The 20,244-nt window shown below is 38.5% G+C and overlaps 1 protein-coding gene across 6 annotated transcripts in view; it reads left to right on the top strand.

Annotated features, from left to right (window-relative positions):
* LRRC28 (leucine rich repeat containing 28) overlaps window positions 1-20,244 on the top strand; it is a 53,236-nt gene that overhangs the window by 11,753 nt on the left and 21,239 nt on the right. The window contains exon 2 of one of the 6 annotated variants that reach the window (XM_048076319.2): window positions 16,807-16,855. The exons of 4 other annotated variants lie outside the window; for them this stretch is intronic. The gene's annotated coding sequence lies outside the window, so the exon portion shown is untranslated. Of the gene's footprint in view, window positions 1-16,806; window positions 16,856-17,659; window positions 17,684-20,244 lie in introns of those variants that run through there. One more of the 6 variants, XM_067003690.1, reaches the window with a different exon arrangement.

Raw genomic sequence — 20,244 nt, 5'->3', positions numbered from 1 at the left:
GCTGGTAGAGTACCGTTGATGTATACATTTGCCATCACTTCTATCATGACTGCTTCTGTCTGTTCAGATGCTGTCACTGTCAACGTGGCTGGATGTCATACAGCTTACGTGTTATCAGTCCAGGCAAGATTAATCTTTCACTTACGCGGGAGAGTTTGCCCAGCTAATCTACTGCATTGAGCGTTTCCTAAACGTAACACTTCCTGAAGAGGGCTTTCATGTATGTTTTCTTAGTTTTACTTAGATTGTGAGGGTTTTAAAGATGACTTTATGAAATGTCTACTCAAGTTTGAAAATGCCACTAATATCCAGCAATTGAAAAATAGAGCAAAATAGTGAGTTTTGGTGAATTGTTCTCAGTTATATTGGTAGCATTAATCTTTATAATAGAGTGTTAAATAGCATTCTGTCAGGAAAACTAGCAAAGCTAATAAAGCCAGATGAGGTGTGATTTCACTGTACTTTGTGATTTTACTGGGTTGTTGCTAACTGCGTTCTTTACAGCAGATAGGGCATTGCAACACTTTGTTAGGCAAAAACAGCCCTTCGTTCCTCTTAGTGATTCATAAAACAGTAAGTTACCACTAAAGATATAATTGAGTTTCTACAAATGCAAATGGTGCAGGGTTTAAAAAGCTGCATTAAAGAAATGACCATTGCCTTTTCCTGAAGGTTACTTGTGGAAGTAACTTGTCAAAACCTGTGACCATTATTTTACCTCAGACTTAGTCCTGCACAGATACCACACAAGTGGCAGTGAATCCTTTATCACAGCAGAGGATCCAGTTAAGAGAGGCTGATCACTGTTCACCTTGGGTAACCGGCTAGGCCAACCTGCAGCACAGTGATGTCATCCCATAAAAAGCTTACTTGGGAGTTGTTGACCTGTCATTCCTCTCGTCTTTCCTTTCCCAGTGCCTGGTGTTCCAAGTACCCTCAGTTTTTGTTGAAACTACCTGGATATTTAAAAAGATGGTGCCCCCTCTTTGTAGCAGCTGATTAAGGATACAACTAAATCTAAACATAAGGATACAACTAAATCTCTTCAATACATCCATGGAACGGTTGGATGGTCAGTGGTGTTCAGACACTTAGGGCACTCTGCTATTGCACTTGATATTTTGAAGAATGGTTTCTTTCGTCGTCATTAGTTGTGAGTAAGAACGGAAGAACAATGAAGCTAATAGCACATGTTGATTTATTATCTTGTTTTAATGTTTCTGTTCCTCAATTGTGCTGTTAACATTCATTGTTAGTATTTGTTTCTTTATAGAAATTCAGCATAGCTTGAATTTTAAAACAGTTGAAACAGGCAATCGTGGGCATCCTTCAGAGTCTAATAAAGGGTGAGTCTGTACTGCAGGCTACCTTCAATGTGATGGGCATGAAGATTTTAGTCTTAATGTACCTGTTTTCGTACAGCTTGTTGGAATTGAGTAACTTGAAGACCTCTGTTCTTTCTCGGGTTTGGTCATGTCTGTCCAACTAGTTTGAAGAACTTATTTTGAGAGAGGATGTGGGGGAGAATGACGAAAATACATGCAGGCAGTATGAATGCATTAGCCTTGGTTTCCTCAAGAAGTCAGACCGCTTGAGACTGATGGGGGAGAAAGGCGTGTGATGAAGCATGGAAACGGTGTTGCTTGGAGATGAGAAAGCACCTTCTATACTGTAGCACTGCTGTAGTGCAAATAATAATCCTACCTTTGTGCTCAGCAAACACTACCAAATCAGTGTCACCCCTTGATAACATCATGCACTTTGGTCTCAGAGCAAGCACCTTGTTGAATTGCATACAACCACCGAAACCATGTGGCTTTCCTCACACATCTACACAGTGGTGTGAGAATTTTGAAAGATGATGGAGCTGAACTTGTTGAACAGCAAATAGAAAAAAAGGTCCAGAATAAGCATGTTGAAATTGAAATTCTCCTGAGTGCTTTTTTCATTAAAACGCTGAGCATTTTTTTGCTCTGTAAACTGTAAATCTAGTAGCGTGTCTCAAACAATTTATTAATTCTGTTATATGGTGCTTGAATCTGTAACTCTTGAACATCAAGTAAACTTCTGTGAAGCCTTCTACTATGTAACTATAGCACTTAACTCATCTAAATTCTTGAGGACCATTTGGAAATGTGTAATGCCAGAAATCCTTTTTGAAAAGCCTTAGTTGTAGCGTAAATCAGGATTGATGTCATTTCTTATTATAACAGTAACTTAACTTCTGTTGTAGCTTGACTTTTAAAGATTTCTCTGTATTCAGAGAGTTGATGTTTAATTTTAATTTATAATTGTAGTTATTCCTACTTCAATGTGTCTGAAGTAAATTTCTGAACCTTCTGACTTAGAAATGACTTCTTAGCTCCTTTTTTTCCTGACATTTATGAGGTGTATATATAGTATGTATTACATATTCAACTCCTTTCATACTTGAGAAATTATATTTATTTTGCCTTTTTCTGTAAGAAGTACTGTATCATTTGCAAAAAAAAAAAAAATCCAATAAGTTGTACTGGAACAAAGATTATTGAGGAGTCCCGAAGTTAAAGTTATCTCAGTTTTGGTGTGATTCCATTCACACTTGGCTTTACTTTAGCCTCAGAAACTTTTGATGTGAATTGATGGTTCTTCAGGTTTACGTTTTGGTCCTGTAGCTGGTGAATGCATGTTTGAACAACAGATAACTGAAAAGAAGGTGGGTTATACGGGGTTGGACTTAAGTTTTGTGTTTGACAAGGATTAGGCTTTTGATTGCATATTGCTTGACAAACACTTCTCCTTAGAAATGGCAAGTCGTAGCATCTTGTTCTAAGATTTAATTAAAAATGAGGTTATGTTTACTCAGCACATGTTGGAGTTAATTATAGATTTACTAAAATGAAAAGCTTAATGTTTTGCCAAGTCAAGAGCAAAAGCTAAGTAATTAAACAAAGAATAGGGTATGGTTTATGATCCCAGCACATCTTTTGGCAAAATTCCCGTTAAAATGGAAAAAAATACACGTATCAGCAGTTGTCTTTATATGGGCTAGACCAAGTTTCCATTTGTGTTTGTTGTCAGGGAACAACTCTTAAATGCTGCGAGCTGAGTACATTGATCAGGCAAAAAAAATAATAAAATACAGTCAAATAATAGCAAATTTTACATAATCTGTGTGATGCTATTTCTTCGATCTGCAGAGTGAAAGTGCAGGTGACAAGGGAGCACTAGCGGTTGTGGCTGCAGGGAGGTACAGATCTCTGCAGGACTCAAATGCAGGTTTAGCAGATGCCCTTTCTTCCCCGTATAAGGAAACACGTTGCTTCCATTTCAAGCTGACATTTCTGTGTTCTCCTGAGATTTCTGCATATTGCATCCACTTGTTGCCATTTTGCTTCGTTTAGGTTGAATTTGAAGGAAAATTTATTTGTATGCCTTTGGTATTTTTAAAGTGCAGACTGCAAAAATATTTAGGGGAGGTTAGAAATATATATATAGTCTTCATTTCTGTTCAAATCCTTTTTCTTTAAGGCAAATTGTTTTAGAAATAAAGTCGGTTTAAGCCTCATTAAAATACATTTGTAGACTTATAAAACTTCAAAGCATTTGAGAAAGATCCTGTGAAGCTGATAAGGGAGTGTTATCCTCATTTTACAGATGGAAAAAAGTGTTTTTAACAGAAGTGATTTGCTCCAGGCCACAGCAGGAGTCAGTGTTAGCCAGAAATAGAACTTGGGTGTTCCCATTCCATTTGTGAAGACCACACCTTTTTGAGGTTGGTTGTATTTAATATTGGGGAGGACTGAGTCTTCCTACCCGTTATTAGGAAATGAGTAATTATCTCTCCTTAACTAATAACCCTCTAAGTTCATAGGAAATGTAGTGGCTTAATAGTTTTTGTAACTGAAACAGCTTGTGTTTCTAGAAGGCTGGAAGAGTTCATGAAGATGAACTTGGAAAAATATTACTTAAATGCAATACCATTTTCTCTTGGATAGGTAACTTCAGGGGTAATGATAGGAAGGCTTCAGTCACTATTAAAATTATAAATCAAACTATAATTGTTGATTACTGCTCTACAAGTTTATAAAGTAACTCTAGGAGTGTTATGTTAGTTGATAATTGAGAAGCAAAACAGACTTAGCAATATGCTTTGCTAGTTGGGGGCACCAGAAGCTTTGAGATGTGAGAACTGCATGTTCGTTTTTCTTTTTTTTTCAAGTCACCATAAAGTACAATATCTGTATTTACTATTCATACCAGTATTTCACTGGTAAAGACTTCTTGAACACTCGGCTTAGTAATTCTGAATAGAGCTCAATATAAGGTATTTCAGTAAATCTTAATTAAGAAGTTATGTTTACATGCCTTTCCCTACCTCCCTTTTCACAGTAGATTTCCACTGATCAGGGCTACAGCATGCCAATAATGCTATTCTTTTTCTGGACCTGACATGAAAATATGTAGTCTAACTCACTTTTTAAACTTGTTTTCCATATTTTGTTTTAGAACCTTCAAAATGAGGGGGTGGAAGAAAGAATACATCTGTGGATTTGTTTTTTTTCCTCCTATATTTCCATTCTGCTTTTATTACTGTCTCTGATTAGGATATGTTGCTTTGATACATATTAAAGCTCATTTTTTTTATAATGATTGGGACTTTAAAAGCCAAGGCACAAACTGATGCAGACCCTGTTCTTTTTTCAGAGTTGGCATAACCTTAGTCCACTCTGCTTTCCTAATTTAGTAACATGTATAAAAATATGCACGACGGGACAGGTTTGGTACGCCAGGCACCAATCCAGGAGTGTGGTGTTTTTAAGTAAATGGACTTGTGGGGATTTGAGGAAAACATAGATTAGGTTACATGAGCTTTGCACTTTGTAAGTCTGTGACTATTTAAAGGAGCATGGGCTCTTAAATAAAAATCTCTCTCAGTTCTTATCATAATATATTGTTTATGCTGAAGCAGATGATGTCTTAATTTTTTATTTAAAACAAAAATTTTTCTTAGCACAAATTGTTTTATACGATGAACTAAATCCAGCAATGGTCTATTAAACAGAGCATATATTTTACCAGAGTCAGTTTACCAACTGAAATTAACACTGGCTGTTATGTTCAACAAGAAAAACACTTTGTTTAACTAAATCAATGTAAAACTTAGCAACACTTGCCTGTTACTATGGTTTTAACATCAGAATTAGTAAGGTTTCAGTATTTATGCTGTATTAATGTAGAAGTGCAACAAAAATACCCAATTATGTCTTAAAGATACCCTCTGGTTTTCCAGGAGGAAAAGATTTTGACAAATTTTGATTTTGCAGGCTACCATACAGCTCTGTCTTGACAACCTATAAGAAAGATATTTTTTTTAATAAAAAATTCCGCTAGGAAATGATAGAAGAGAATCATCTCTGAAGAGCTGAGAACAAAATGGCCGTGTGGATGGCTACTGACTGTTGTTGGGCTCGGTGACCTAAATAGAGGTGACCAAAGCACAGGGTAGGGTATTGTACCAGTGGTGTTCCTTAACAGATTAGCTTTCATGCATGTCCAAACACAGTGGTGCCTATTTAATTGAAGGATGTTGGTGGTGTGAGATTTTGTAACAGAGTCTGCATTGCTCAAACATTTGGTTTGGTTTAAATTCTCAGGAGGACTACTAGTACTTCTGAGTGCTTTAAATTTATGGGGAGGGAAGTGAAGACAGATTAAAAAAAAATCCATTAAATTCTTGGAAATTTTTATTAACTGAACTTTTTCTGTATACCCTGACCTGTGTAGTGTCAGAATGAGTCATCTGTACATACAGACCTGTTCACTATTCTCTATTTGTCTGCTTGCCCCTTCTTAGGTATTTTTTTTGATACTTCTGTGCAACTTCCCTTCGTTGAGGGTCTTTTGAATGCCTCTTTGTTAGTATTACACAATGTTTTTTAGTACACTGTGAAAGGTTTATAATGTTGCTGGATGCTGGTAGCAAAAACAGTAGTATAAACATACGGTCAGAAAAATTGTAGAGCTATATTTTCAGTTTTAAATGTTGTTCTAATACAGAATATTTTTTTGTTGTTCCAACTCTTCTTCTAGATAGGCTTGTATTGGGTGTACTGGAACTGAAATATTTCTCGTAACTGCATCAGAAATGACGTTAAGAAACGAGAAAAAAATACCCAAAACATCTCCTTCAACAATGGCCTGTGGTATTGCTTATAATGGTGTTGCACAGCAGGTTGTCAGAAATGCATGTGCTAAGTGTGTATGTGTTGTAATTCATTAATCAGGAAACTAATAAGAAACAGTTGGAAGAAGCCATCACTGTAACATTTAAATCATGTATTCAAATATTGCCTTGTGTACGGGTGTTACTGGGCTAGCAAACTTAACGTTTGCTATTGTCATTGAGCTAAAATACTGAAAAAAAAATTTGGAAATGAAGCTATTTTAATGGCCATGTTGTATTTAGTTATAAGAAAAAAAAGAAATTTTGGTGTGGCTCAGTTCATTTCCAAATACCTGCAGCTTTATGAAACACAGATCTTAAAAAAGCTGTGGTCACTTCATGTCTGGAAAAATGAAAAACGATCAAGGATAAATTGAAATTGGTGTCATGGTTTCATGTCAATAACTTGAAGGTTTAAATCCTACTGTGATAAAAGCGTAGAGACCAAGGTTCTATCAAGCATCAGGGTTTTCTAATACTAGTTTTACAATATATAAAAGTTGCTCAAAATGTACAATTCTACCGATTTCAACTTTTTTCTTTTCTGCATATTTTAGCAAGATAATTTGTGTTGAGTCACACCTTTTTCTTAGGTCACTACATTTTTTTGATGATCGTTTTATTTGGAATATCTCTGTCAGGTTGAGTTTGACTATTTAAGAGATGAAGAGCGTGCATATGCAATTGCTGAGCTTGTAAATAGATTTGTGAGTGTCTGAGAGAAGGGTGCAGTATCTCACAATTTCAGACCATGTTAATTACATTTAAATTCTTCATCTGATACGGGCAGAGGATGATTGACCTGTAAGGGTTCCCGCTTCATCTGATAATTCGTAATGGTCACAAATCTTAATGAAAGTTTTGGTCTCATCACATCTCTGGAAAGAGACATCTCTCAAAATGACACCATTCGATTCCTAATCATTAAAATTTTTTATTGTATTCCTGGTAGAGCAAACGTGTCTTTAAAACATAAAAATATATTAGTGCAAGACTTCCTGTGACTTGATGTTGTCCAGTTTACCATCAATTTTCATTTACAGTGAAGCATCAAAATCTCGTGTTTGTGTATGTTTTCATAGACCTAGAAAAGTCCATTGGTTGCCATTTGTTACTTACTATTTCACTTGAGGTCCTTCTGCGAAGGATCATGCATCAGACTCGCAGAATCTGGCCCCACCAGTCCCATGCTTCCCCTCTGCCAAACGGTTCCTTTCCATCTCTGAAAAGCAGTTAGTAAGAAACGTGGTGAGGTGTAGGTGAAATCAGGACTGAGGAGAGGAGAGCCAACCTAATTAATACCAGTGGTGCTCTCAAGCCTGTTGTGCTTCTGGCTTTGCAACACTCCACTTGTGAAAATCAAAGTCTTTGCAGGAACACGTATGTTTTCTAAGCTTTGGGCCATGGGCTTCCCCCCTATAGCCGCCCCCCTCAAGGGCTTTTAGGTAGTAGCTGAAAGAATAGTGCCAAGATAAAGGAGTCTGAATGCTGCTTGTAACATTGAGGTACTTGGACGATGTGTGCATTCCTGAGAGTATGGGAGCAGATTTAGCTGGATCCTTTGTTGTTAGGAGGTTTGGTTCTGCCTCTTGAATCCTGGCTCGCCTTCTGTTCAGCAGTCGTTGGTTTCTCGAGTCACTGTAAGCCTTGTTTCTCCAGGGGTTTTCCTCCTGTCTGTTGGGGGTGGGCTGGGGTTTTGAAGATGTTGAGAATGCTTTAAGTAATTGTGACAAGCACTGATTTCAAGTTTAAAACTTTATGAAGATGTCAGATCTTATAAATAACTGTAGAAATACGGTAGTTATGTTGCATGTGCTGAGGCCTTTTTATTAAGTAAGTCTCAAGTAGAATTCATTTAAACACATTTCATTAAACAAAATCCCATTGTATTCTTTTAGTAAACTCAGATTTCTCAGTAAATTGTTAAATTACAGATTAACAATGTCACATCCTTGTATCCTCCAAACTTTAAAAACAGTCTGTCAGTCACACAGCATATGCAAAATATTAAATGGAGAAGAATTTAAAATGAAATCCTGATTTTAACGCAAGAGTTGAGGTGTCTTTAGGTGGTAATGAAATCCATAATAGGTCAATATGGAAATGCTACTCCTACATTCAGGTAGTTCATTCAGTGACGTACTAAGTCATCTATCAAACATCTGACAGAAGAAATGACAATGTGAATGTCTAGGGTACATGAGAAGAGAATCCTGATGGAATTAACCTACCCTGCTCTACTCTCCACTGTTACCATTGCTGGACCTGCCACTTCAGAACAGGGGACTTCTGGAAGTCTCTTGACCTTTGAGTATGCTCCCAATGACATGCTGAGCTGGAGGCCACAAGGCAAAAGTGGGAAGTTTTATGCAGCAGTATATAACTTTACAGAACATTAAGTTGTCATTGCTGCTTTGATCAGTGATAGAGTATAGTTTGATAAAACTCAGATAAAGGGCTTCAGGCTGTACCATCAAAACAATGCATTCTGTTCCTTTTAGTTTGGAAAATGTGTTTCTACAGTCTCTTAAAAAGTAGACTGTGCTTGTAATAACTGATTAGACCTGGCACACAGATCTAAATAATGATGGTCAAATAAAATTATTTGGGTTTTTGTGTTTTGATTGTTTAAAAGCTTGGATTCAAGTTTTATGGAGAGGACTTACTGTGACACAGCTATATAGAGCAGGAAAAATGCTTTGAAAGTGGTCGAGGTTACATTTGAATTCAGTATTTATTCCATTTGTGGCATTTGTTTTGTGTGAGGTTATAGACTACGTAACAGAGGAGATGGAATGGAGGTTGTCTGGTTGGCTTTGGTCAGTTTTACTCCAGTGGAGTTGAATCCAAGATGTAGAAAAAGCAGGCAACCAAGAATTTAATTTTGTAGGTATGTAATTCTGTGTTGTAGTCTTGCACTGAGTGTTTGAAGGTATTTTGTATATAAATAAATTTGGAAATCCATTAAAAACTATCAAAACTAATATTCCTAGTTCTTTGAATTTCATGCAATACCTGTGTGGACCCCAAAGCTCTACAGATCATTATTGCAATGATAGCTCTGGTACATCCATTTCCATCCCCCAAATTCTTGGTGGCATCTCAGATATTTTTCCTAACTGAGGAGATACGAGGCTTCATTGCTAGGCCGGCTCGCTTCCTGTACAGTTGTCTCCAGTGCTGTGGAAAATTAATGTAGTCACCATGGAGTATTATGATAGAGTGCTTGGATCTGTCTTAAGATGTTGTGGGGTCTGTTATTTGTTTTTGTGCTTGTTTTAAATAAAAAAAACAAAAAGTAATTGTTAGGATTTGTCAAATTAATTCTTGCATAAAGATAAAAAAAATTATAATGTGTAAGTTACTGTAATTTTTTTAAGTTATCATTTCCCTCCCTTTGAAACTTCTTCCCTCAGCATGCTGAATCTATGACAATACAGCTTCTGTGGAATTTGATAAAAGGTTTTTTCCATGTTATGGCTGGCCACAGTCATGCTCAGAGCAGCAGACCTTAAGGCTAGCATGAGCTGGGTTCTCCTCCTTGCACAACGCGTGCGTTAGCCTGCCTTTACTTTGTGAGGGGAAGAATAAGGGACTTAATGGAAGTATTTCCTGTTTGAGTGACTGTTACTGGAAAAATTGCTTATTATTGAGAGTCAACATATTCCAAGAAATTAATCTGGAGGTGAGCGATCAAGTTGTGCCTAATACCAGGCTAACTTCCTAAGTAAAGGAATTTCAGAAGTTGATTTGTAACTCATGTCAGCACTAAATTCTTCTGCTGATGACTCTGATACTAAAGATCTGACTTTATTGATTGCGTGGTTGAAGACATATGTGATGTATATGAAGTTCCTTCAGAAACTTCATAACAGATGCTCTTAAAAATACTTTTAAGACTCTGCCTTTTAGATCTGTTCAGTGAAACTGAACTGAAAGGGGTTTTTAAGGTGCTCAGCGCCTGTCTCATAAACATTTGCCAATAGCCATTCGTAGGGGTGAAGACAGATGTGTACTGACAAGGCTGAGACTTAACCTCCAAGATTTTGAGAGCTGGATGTGTGCTGAGAAGGATGCTTCAATGGTGTGTGTGTGTTTCTGTAGAAAGAAAACTTCTTTAATGCACACAATATGCTCAATGGCATTTAGTCAGGCTTTTAGAGAACTTCAGCTCTGAACAGATACTGAACTGTGGGTCGTCTTCCCCTGAATTTTTTCATTGCTTTGTAAGTGTAAGAAAAAGGATATGGTAACAGTAACTGATGGGCGAAGTGCAGGTTGACATGAGAAATGCCATATTGCGTTCAGTGTACAGCACTGCCAGAGGGCTCCAACTTGGTTTTGCTGCTCTGACCTACTGCAGGAGGGTCCTAAGCAAAGGCCAAGTGAGCCATACAAGCATAGCCAGCTTTTCAGTAGGGTTATGCCCATGCTTAATGTCTTTGCCAATGTGGTTTATAAATAAGTGGTGAAAAACTGCACTTCTTTGTATCCTTCACCACCGTAAGAAGATGAGTGGAAGTTAAAACAGCGTGCATCTGCTGTGACAGCACATGGCTGAGGCTTGCTCACAAAATTCAGTAGCTGTTAGTTCACAGACCCTATTCAGCTATTTAGTTAACGGATAATTTTCAGAAAATGAAATCGTCGCAGTCATTTGCTACTCGCATTTCATGTAAAACCTCATACTAATTTGAAAGAAATTGAGATGATGTTGGAAGAAGTAAACATTTGTGACTTAAAAATAAGCTCTCAACCCTAGTTTTAGTCGTTTTTGTAGGGTTGGATGCTAAAAGTGTAAAGACTTAAGTCTAAAGGGGAAAAAATTTCAAGTTGTCTACATATGTAGTTTTCCCTTTGATTCTGGTTTTCTTTTTTTTTACATTACTTAGCTTAGGGACAGTGATGAGCTATATTAACGGGTAGTTGATTTTATGTGTGCATTAAGCAAATGCAATTCACCGGTAGGCCATGAGTGGTCAGGGAAGCCTGGAGAAAAAAGCCATTCAGTCTTTGGAAGTGAACATACTAAATTGTTAGTGCTGTGCAACAGAAGAACTTTAGCGTGTATCCATTTTCATTTTGATCTTGCCGGCCAATGTCTCATACGTACCATTGTGAGAAGTTAAATGAAAATACTACTTATCAATATCTTTGTTCTTATTTAGCTAGTCTGTTAAATAAATGGAGGCAAAATAAAAAGTGTCATGTAAGGACATCAATGGTAAATGGGAAGAGCCTTTAAAGAGAACGTGTATAACTGGAGGTATGACATGAGGTTAACTTTCCTGTGGCTCATGTCACACGTGCAGAGTTTGATACCTGTATTTCTGTTAACTTAATTTTATTGCCCTAGTATTTAAAATAAAGAGCCATGTTTAACTTACCATTGTCCTAACCTGCATTACGTTGCCATCCTTTATGGAAGGCTTTTATACAGAACAACTGCAAGTATACTCTGGTTGATAATTATTTAATGTTTGAGAGCTTTATAGACTAGGACTGCTTATTTGTGTAGCTAAGGTAGTGCAGTTGGGAATGACTGAGCGTGGGGTTATTTGGAGTGTAATTGCAAGCCTTGTCTATTTTGTGCTGCTGTGCAACGCCTAGCAGTACGAGCTTTCACTGATTAAAATAAGGCTTGCAATTTCTCTCATCACTTTGAAAATCAGAACATGTCTTTGTGTTTGAAATCAGATGTCTTATTTGGTACCCATCCTAGTTAGAAACTGTTAGTAGTGAGTCCGTACCGTTTTCCCTGTAGCAGCTCTCCTGCCTGCCCATGTCAGCCGGTCTGCAAGGTGGCCTCAGAGCTGGGAGGAGCAGGAGGAGCTGCTGCCAGACAAGGGCTTCAGGATCCAGAGTTCTCCTGTAAGAAAGATGCACCTCTATGACAGCAGGACTTCCCTGTGGATGTTCAGCCAGTCCCTCTCCTATAATGACTGTTGCAATTTGCAGTAAGTGCTCTCCTGTTGAAGTTTCTGCTGTGAAGTGGACTAGAAGAACTCTGGTTTGCATGGGACTCGAGTTAAGGCAATCCCATACATTACTATTCCTTTGGAAAACAAACTTGGTGACTTCTCTGCTGTAATAGTGGTTACAAACTGAAGAACTTCCTTTGATTCTTTTCCTTTCCCTCTTCCCAGTCAAACTTGTGGTTCGTTTTTCGTTGTTATGGAGACTAAGGTTTACCTTTGGGGAAGAGGCTGCTTTGACATCTCCCAAGAGTAAGATAAAGGAGTGGGCTTAATTTGGTTTGATGCAGTGTGATAGTTTTCCACTGAAAGACGAAAATCTAACCTGGACCTATTGCTTTTGTTATGCATTCAGCTATTTCCTGGAGGGGGTGGTGAAAAACTACAACCTTAGGAAAAGGAAAGATGTCTGTGTTCAGATGGTTGGAAACGGATGATAGCAACGGTCACAACAGATAGGTCTTTGTTTGGATTATTTAGACACTGAAGTAGTAACGGGTCAGGATCTTCTATACTCTGTCAGAGACGCCAGTCTTGAAGTCTTCCCTCTGAAGAAGAAGAACGGAAAAAGCTGTCATGGAATTTATGGCTAGGACTGGTCTGTCTCTGTGGCTTCCTGAACTATCCTTAATCTCTCTCCTTAATCTCTTTTTAGGATGCTCATTTGGTTTGCCTTGTCTTTAGGTGATTAGTGGTTTGTTGTGCATAATCAAAGCATGTTACTGAAGTAGCCATCTCTATCTGGACAGCATCTCAGTTGAAATCATTAGCTCTTCATTTTATTCACTAAGTCCTTCTGGAAAGCATTTCTTCCCTCTTTCAGTGTATTGACCTTAGTACACGGTGAGTTGTAGATGATGTGCACCAATAAAGATAAGGCAGAAACAAAACAAGAGAAGCATAACAGATCTCATGCTTTATTCATAGCAAATTTGTTTATGTTCGTACCACCAGGAACACCCAGGGAAAGGTAAACAGCTGTTCTTGAAAGGGAAGACGATGGCAAAAAAAAAATCACTTCCTAAATGGGACTTTTTTCGTAAGGAGCTAACAGAATTTTTCATGTAGTATACTTGACCAAGTATCGTTCTCTTGTCACTCTGTGTCAGCTCCTCTATCCAAAATTTGGGAAAAAAAGACAGTAAAATAACTTTGCATTTCTTACTTGTTTGTGTAAGAGCAGTACTTTGCTGTGGGGTAGTAAAGTACTAGGTAGAGTACACTAGCACAAAATAGGGTGTTTTCTGAGGGGAAAAAAGGGCAAGCTGATCATTTTGTGGCCTTGAGTTACCTTTGTGCATAAACAACTTTTTTTTCTTACTCCTGTTATTTTGGATGGCTTGTTACTCATTGCTCTAAACCTTTTTCCTTCCTTATCCCTCTTGCCCTGCGACCATCCTTTTCCGCTCTTCTCACATATGTTAATTTCTGGTAATCTTATTGTCTGATTAACTTACTGAGACTATCAAATTATGAAATAAAACAGAATTCCTAACCTGCTTGTAACCTTGCATAAATCGCAGTTTAAGAATAACAGTTTAAAAATAATATTATCTTATATAAGGAGACTTGGCGAGGCATCTGTTTTAAAGAATTTGAGCGAATGCGTAGACCTCACTCCTGTAGCTGCTTCCGTTGGCATCGTGCTGAATCCTAACAGTATGTCTCCTCTAGTCATTTACTGCCTCAGAAGATTTGTCTTCGCTGGAGAATTGATTCACTTGTGTGGGTGATTTCCCGCAGAGGATCACAGAGACCTGCGTAGGCTTAGGTGCGATGCCTGCACGTTGAGGGAGATGCAGGAGGCAGCCCAATAACCACCCTGGAGCTGGGTGCTCTGCCTGCTGCTGCAGGGATGATGCTGAGGAGAGCTCGTGAGATAGAGAAGGTGGCCAGTTGAAGTTTAATTGTGCTAAAAGGTGGGGACCTTTCAGATGGTTTGACTGAAAGACACCCTCATGCTTCATGTTTTTTTCAGCCATTTTGTGGAACGAAAGTTAATGTTTTGTGAGGTTCGACTGTGGAATGCCACTCTTCCCACCTTTGCTTGTGAACAAAGGTACACGATAAGGTTCAGTACTACATCGGCATTTACTGGGACATTTAGCAGTGACGTTTTGGATAAGAGATGCTATGTGGGTATGTTCAAAGTATATATTTTTTGCTTGGTTTTGAGTTGTCTGGTGCTGAAATGTTTTTGAGGATGTCAATATTGTTTATGGCTGAGGTAGGTGAAACTGACAATTGGGCACATCTTCGAGACATTAATGGCTGTCTTCATTCACAAAGACAATCCTGCCCCAGAAAATTTTTCCTTCTTTCCAGTCGGGATGTTTGTGTGAAATGGGACTAAGTTTTTCTTAAAAGTGATGGATTTCAGCTTGATCAGCTGGGATAGAGGCTCTTTGCCATATAATTTTTATGGGTTTTAACGCATACTCAGCACCTTGTTTAAAAGACAGGTTATTCATGAAATAGTTGCAGCACTATCCCAATACATCTTCCAGTTGCTCTTTGTTTTGTTTTTTAAACTACAGAGCAAATAGCCTGCATCAGTAACGGGCAGGAGGAATAAATTGTGTTCAGGTTTGTTAGGCATGAGGAAACAACACTTCTCACACTTCTCAAGCTCTCTCACTAACGATACAGTAAAAGCTCTTCATGCAGCAGTGTCAAAATGTGTATGTGATTATTTTTGCTTCTCCCTGTCTCCATCTTTAATGATCCCAATTTTCAGTTATGGTCAAACTTCCTTGTTTGAAGATGGCACAGGTCTATCATAAGCACCAATTAATGCAAGAGGATTTCATTTTTATAGGCCGTGAAATGTGAGCTACTTGGTAGGACACTTAATGTAATATATAATAGTCTATTTAATTTGGTTTAACCATCTTAAAAACTATTTAAGTTCTCCTGAGACATCCCAGAGTGGATCTAAAATATCCTTTCCCTCAAGCTCTTAGTGATTTAAACTTAAACTTGTGTTTCCTGTTCAATACAGTTTTAAACTGATAATAGAAACACATTTAAAATTAACAGGCATGCATAGAGACTTGCATTTTTTTCAGATGGAACTGGTAATAACCTTTGAAAGTATAAAAGACTTCAGACATCTTTCACTCACCATTGTATGGTCTGATAGGAAAATGCATTTTGCATTGAGGTTCATGAAAGGTGATGAAAATCAGATTTTTTTTTTGTAAGAAGGACGGTAGCCACTCGTAGCACCTCATATTTCTTTTCTGAGACAATCCACCGCTTTGTTTGGGACCCAGGACAGAAAGGGATCACTGCGTGCATGAAATCCAGCGCTTCATGTTTGCAGCCAGTCCTCCCTGTGCTCCATTCTGTAAGGATTTGCAAGAATTGGTCCCCCTGGGTACCAAAAGCTGGAAAAAAATGACTGGCCGTATATAGCGAAGACTTTTATACAGGGCACTGCAGCCGTGGAACAGCAGCGTGCTGCTGGGGCTGCAGAGCGGGTGGCAGACGAGAGAGGATCACCTCATGCTAGGCTCCTTTGTAGCAGCGTGCCAGATGGAAGTGTTCATATGGTAATAGCAAGGCCACGGATGCTAACAGTGCAAAGGTGTATTAACATAGTTCCTTGCTCCTAAGAAAATGCTGGCTATATCTAGGAAGCGTCAGAGTTATATTCACTGCTGACTCATGACCCTTATGTGGTGAACCAGTGTACCCAGTCCCTCTCTTCTGTTGCTGTTTGAAGCAGGTATTTTTTGTTCCATTTCAGTCACTGAAGTTAAATGTTCTTGCTTTTCTTTCTGAATGGTAATTTGATTATCTATCATGATAGCAATGCTTAAAATGTTTGTCATCACCAAGCAAAACTTAACTATTACTTATCAAGGCAGAAAATGGATTTTTTAAACAAAGTAGCTCCTCAAGGAGCACCGCCACTGGTAGTGTTTCTCCATCCATTTCTTAGTTAGTCATGTGCTAACTAAGAAAATTCATCAGAGAAAGATAAGCCAGAATACCTTGATTTACATTTGAAAAGATCTGCGTTGCATTTTCATTCTGCTTCCTGCTCGTGTTCCCGGCACTGGTTACTCCTGGTTGCTCTTTGCCCTTACAGTAAGATGCTGACGAGCACCGAGTTATGTTAACAGGGCTTCCTTGAACACACGTTCTATGTTTGTTCTCCAGCCGTAGGCTACTGTCCCAGAAAATGTCTTATTCATTAAGAATACTCGTTCCTGAGCTTGCAGTTTTGATATATAACCCATTTTTTCAGTTTTCTGTGGTGGAAATTTTCTGAGCGGCTTCATTTCATTTTAGCAATGGATGTGGTAATTTTCAGTACTTTGTCCTTGTTCCCATGAGGTATGCTGTCTCTGTCCTCATACAAAGCATTATTCTTATAGGAAAAAGATGATTCAAAAAGCTAATTTAATATTGGGTCTGTTCTCCTAATTTTTACCCCTTGTTGACACCAGTTCTTGGTTTCTTGCTCTGCTGTTCTTACTGAGAAACCTTTTGTTTGTTCTTAATTTTCTCTGCGAGTTCCCATTTTCCTGGTCTCCTGGCAGTTTTCATTTAATTTCTGCAGTCTGACCTCTAAGTGGCAGCTCTTTGCTGATGAGTCCCTTTTTCCATTCCTTGTAGGTTCTCTGCTTTCTCTTAATATCCTGCTTTGAGGTGCATACTCATGCAGGTAGGTCTGTAGCCCTTTCCTCTCCCCTTTTTTCCTTGACTTGGATTGAAAGGCTCGGATGGTGTTTGATTTAAAGTAAATCCTTGCCTTCCATTCACTCTGATACAATTGTGTATGTGTTTCATATATCTTTGAATGAAGTTTTGGGTTATGGCCCATCAGGGAGAGGTGGGACTGCTCTTGAAATGTAAAGAAAACTGTTAGTTATTTTTGAGTTATGCAGCTGGTGAGGCCTATACCCTCAGAAGGTTAAAGAAGTTTGAATTGCCTTTGGCAATGGCAATTATTCTATGTTGTATAATCTGGTTACTTCCAGATGGACTTTTTTTCTTTGGATAAAACGATGGGAATTAATATTAAAAACTGGCATTTGAGCCACCTGAATCAGTTCGTTTGTTTTTTGTTTTGCTAGGTATGGTAATACAGATACAGTCCATTTTGATAGAAGGTCAATAATTTTTGAAACTTCCTACAATTCCTTGAAGGATTCACTTGGGGGGGAGTGTGCTGATGTTTCTTCTCTCCCTGTGTTGAGAGACAAACCCATTTGGCAGCTTTTCTTTTGGAAATGCAAACACCTAGGAGGACAGTTCGCTTGTCCCTTTCTCCAGGCTGTTGCAGTGAACGCAAGGGCTGCTTTTCAGAGCTGCAGTTATCACTTCTGAGTCCTCCTATTATCAAGGATAAAAAGTGGAATTAATTACAGGAGTGCTGGCAGTTCTGGAATACAGTCTGAAGTATTCGTATGTACGTTGGTGTCGCTGAAATCACGTTCAGAAGGCTGAAGGCAGGACGTTGGCTATAAGCCTGCGCACAAGTTGCTGTGAGGTAAGGCAGTATGTGAATTTACAGGCTGTCAGCTACTTGGTGTAGAAGTACCCCACGAGCACATTTGTACCAGATGGCCAAGCCACAGAATTGCCCAACTGTGTGTGAAGGCAGCAATATGTGCGGCTGGACACAGCTGAAACACTCGGGTCCAAGAATCGGCGCTTGGCGCTTGGGCTCAGCCTGCCTCCACGTGTCTGCCTCGCTCCGGGTTAGGAGTTGAGCAGAGATACAGAGAGTTTGAGCCTGATGTCAAAAGGGGGCTCAGCTCACTGCCTTGTTGGTTTGGATAGTCGTCAAGTTAATACTAGAGCTAATATCAATTTCTAAATTACACACTTATGGACTTCACTTAAATGTAATTGCAACTCCTGCATGTGGTTTAATGGTGATGGGTAATGCTTGTCTCTTTCTTATCCATTTAAAAAACCCATCTCTGAATAACAGTTCTTTCCCTGGTGGCTCTTGTTACTCAGGTATAGCTTTTTTCTGAGTCTACCTAAACTTTCCAAAGCCCACCCCTCATAGATGTCTTGGTGCTTGATGAGGTGATGGCAAGAGAGGTTTGTAGGCCTTTCACCCTTTGTCAGGTAAAGCATCCTTCAGTATTTCTTGAGAGATTTTTTTTAAGTATAAATAATAGTGTTTAGTGACTAAAAGCTTGAAAAGCTTATTAATGGACTGTTTATATTTTGTGTTATTCCTCTTTATTGTTTTCCTTTGCTTTAATGAGATGGAAACTAATTTAGTGTCATTAAGTAAGTATCTGAGTATGTTCCTCCAAATGAGCTTTCAGCGCTATGGTGGGAGACCAGGGAGTTGGGTCTTTAATCTGATGGCACTTTAAGTGGTTTGGTTTACTTTTTAACTTCATCAGGGGTTGGTGGGTGTTTTTCCAACATATGGCACTACGTGTTGAAAGTGGATGTTTACATCTGGTCTGCATTGGAAGATTAAGGTAGAGAGGATGAAGTTTTGGACAAGTATGTGTTTTTTGGATGAAGGATAAAGTGAGAATACTTTTATTTCCTCTTAGATTTGAAACATATCATTCTAGCAATGCCTTTGAAACTCTGCCAGCTTTGCCAACCGTAACATTTATGGGATTTAGGACCTAAACTGAATTAGAAAACTGTTTTTAGTGGCAGAGAAAAAGGTTAGTGTATGAAAATAGCTAGGCCTATTATTGACTGCATGTGGTCAGTGGTTTGGCTGGATGTAGGTGGCTCTCTTCCTGTCACTGCTTTAAAGCATATGGCTTTGTTTGTGATGAATATAAAATGCTCTAAAAACTAGACTGGCCTACTGCAGTTCTTTTGCACAGTAGTTGTTTGCTGTTTAGAAGTGCTTGTCTTGCTTTTGCCATTCATTTTCGCTCTTGTAATAAAGAAAATTTTTCATAAAGCTTATGATTGCTGTTAACATAGAAACTAAGAGGTTTGAAAAATATGGTAGTTATGTATAGCTGCTGCTTCTGTCAGTATTTCATAAAAGGATGCGTGTACTGTGTTGTTGATTCGTTATTCTAGTTAACACTATGATCAGTTGTGGTGAGTAGCAGCTCCTTTTAAATGCACACACCAACTTTAATTATTATTTTTCTGAAAATCTCTAATAATTACATTATAATTTCCCTTTTTTTGTGTTTCGATTCTGTAAAGTAACATTTACAGAAACTTCTCCCACAGTCAACTTCAGATATGCTATTTCTCTTTTTCCCGTTGCGTAAAAGACAAACCTGAAAATACACCTTGAAAATAACCTAGCATTTGGTTGACTTCTTAGGGTGTACTATCCAAGATGCTCAGAGATGCTACCAGAGCTCAGGGAGCTCCTGATGCGGAGGGAGCTTAAGGGCACAGTAGGTTCTGTTTAGCTTTAACTTAAATAGTGTTGCCCTGTTTAGTACCTTAAAATTAGTAAAATTGGTGATAGATCTGTAAATTGTGCAGATTGCATAGACTGTGGATTGTGTAGATTACCTGGTGTTTCCAATCTAGGTAATTCTGGGGCACTGTGTTAAGCAGCTATCAGTTGGAAGAGCTGGTTTCATTCAGCTGAGGGCAAAGTCACTTGAATCCCACAGGGCGCTGAGAGTTGCCATGAGGATGGGGAGCACTGAGAGCTCCCCGCGTCGGCTCCTTTGCTGGGAAGTAGGGACAAACTAAGCCAAACTGCTTAGCATTTCCCCATGTTTTGGGGAAAATAATTTATATATATATATATATATTAAAAAATTTATACAGTAATTGTAAGAGAATATGCAATGAGCTAATGTGTAGAGCTTCTTAATATCTTTGTCAGTCGGTCCTTAAAGAAAGGCATCCTGGTCCCAAAGGCCAGATGCAAGGAAATCACCCTTTGCACAAGGGAGGCTGCTTGTTCGATCACATCTTGCTGACTTGGAAGAACGTCACTTGTTACCTGCAGAAAAAGTTGTACGATGCTATTTAAAATGCAAAATGGGCTTCTGCTCTTAAAATTGCAAATGTTAACCAGATTCTTAAAAGGTTAAGAGAAAATCTCTAGAAGCTTTAGTTATTGCAACTATAGTTTATAGC

This window comes from Anser cygnoides, chromosome 11 (assembly GCF_040182565.1).
Source record: "Anser cygnoides isolate HZ-2024a breed goose chromosome 11, Taihu_goose_T2T_genome, whole genome shotgun sequence".
In the NCBI taxonomy this organism is placed as follows: Eukaryota; Metazoa; Chordata; class Aves; order Anseriformes; family Anatidae; genus Anser; species Anser cygnoides.
Note: the sequence above shows the minus strand (reverse complement) of the source record. Positions and strands in the feature narration are given on the sequence as shown.